This window comes from Octodon degus, unplaced genomic scaffold, assembly GCF_000260255.1.
Source record: "Octodon degus isolate 3935 unplaced genomic scaffold, OctDeg1.0 scaffold00162, whole genome shotgun sequence".
Taxonomy (NCBI): Eukaryota; Metazoa; Chordata; class Mammalia; order Rodentia; family Octodontidae; genus Octodon; species Octodon degus.
The window spans coordinates 3,046,185-3,048,136 of NW_004524738.1; positions in this window are offsets into that span (position 1 = coordinate 3,046,185).

The window sequence follows — 1,952 nt, forward strand, 5'->3', positions numbered from 1 at the left end:
CGCCGGGGCGTCCCAGCGCCTGGCCCGCCGGGGAGGGGCGAGCGGGGAAGGAGGGAGGGACCGCCCGGCCCGGCAGGGGGGCGGGAGGGAGGAGCCCGGCTGCAAGCTGACACCCGCGCGCCCCGCCGAGCCCCGGCGCGCACACCCGCGCTCGCGCTCACTCTCGAGTCCTGCCGGCTCGCACCTTCCGGGGGGCTGCGCCTCCCGCGGTACGCGTCGCCCCCACCCTGGGCTGCCCGGGTCCCCCGCTGCGCCTCACCCGCACCCCTCGGCGCCCTCTCCGCGCCCTCCTGCGAGCCCCGGGAGCCTCGCCCGTGCCCCTCCGCATCCCCTAACTTTCTTCCAAACTCCCCCTAACTCGGCGCCAGCTCGCACGCCCTCCCCCCACGCAGTGGCGCGCAGGCTGGCGGGCGGGCGGGCGGCACTGCCCCCTGCGGGAGAGGTTGGGCCGCGCACAGGGGCCTCGCGGCCCCGGCGAGCGCGGGATCCACTGCGTCCCGGTCCACCCTGCCGGATGCATGGAGCGGGGGGCCAGGGGAGATTTATGGCAGGCCGAAATGTGCCGGGCGGCCTTCCGCTCCTCCTTCCTGTGTAGTTCCAGCGCGTCCCTCGCCCCCGCCTAGGTTTCCATCTCATCCAGACGTCCAGAGGCAGGACCCGCTGGAATCCCGAGGAGCACCCTGCTGCACAGTTTGGGACTGCGGCCTAACCGAACAAGCACCGTCTTGGGTACAGAAAGGATTTGGATTCCACTCATTTCAAGGGAAGATCATCAGCCCAGTGACCTTGAAAGCTGTTAGAAAGCTGCCCTGGTAACCAATAAACATGAAAAATGACCAACCAGCTTCATAGGTAAGAAATGACGTTGAGGCATCCCGCAGAGCCAGCGGCCTGGCTCCGTGGTACGGCGAGTGCTTAACGGGCAACAACCCCTAGGTTCAAGCCCCAGGATAGATAGATTGTATCTCATATTTAAACCAGTTCGCAAAAGCTTTGAGGGAAAGCGTGTGTCATCCACAGTGAGAAACCAATGGCAACAGCATAAACTTTAAAAGCAGTCTGGAAGACAGTAGGGAAATATCCAAGATCAGTGTAAACACCACTGGCAGAACTGAAGTCCCAGATCCGAGGACCGTCAGGGAATAGGTCTAGCGCCTTCTGTGTCCTTCTGACAGGGAGGGGCTGCAAAATAAGCTGCTCTGTCCTCCGTGGATTTTGCAGAAAACAACCCTTACATGAAGGATTACATATGGCACTCACTGTTTCACATTTGCGTTTTAAAGTGACACATATATTTGTGTTGGCACAGAAAAGACCTGAGCAGTATGCCAGATTGTTAGCCAAGTTCTGCTTCTGGGACAGAGAAGAAGGGAGAGAAGAGGGGCAGTTTTGCTTTCTACATACTTGTTTCTTGGCGGGTAAATAATAAATGCTGTATTTTTTATACAATCCATGAATGTAGTCTCATGAAATATTTTTCAAAAAACAGATGTATTGTGGTTGGTATGGTTGCATACATCCGTAATCCCAGCTACTCTGGAGGCTGAGGCAGGAGGAGGATCACAAGTTTGAGGGTAGCCTGGGCAATTTAAGAAGACATCTCAAAATAAAATGGGATGGGGATATGGCTCAGTAGCTACATCCATAGTGTGGAATGAAGTGGGTTCAAGCTACAGGGCCACACTGTCTACACACAAAACAGCTGTATGGGGATCTGGGATAAAAAGCTTTAAAAAAAAATTGGGTCAGCCAAACAGCTCAGCAGATTAAAGCACCTGCAAGCAGGCCCAGGGGCTGGGGTTCGATCCCTGGGCTGCCGTGCTAGCCCTGTTCCCCCAGGGGCGCTGAGATGGCTATTGAGACTGGGGGTGGTATTGCCCTGTGTGGTGGCAACCACCTGTAATCCCAGTACTCTAATCCCAGCTCTTGGGAGGCTACAAACAGGTGGATCA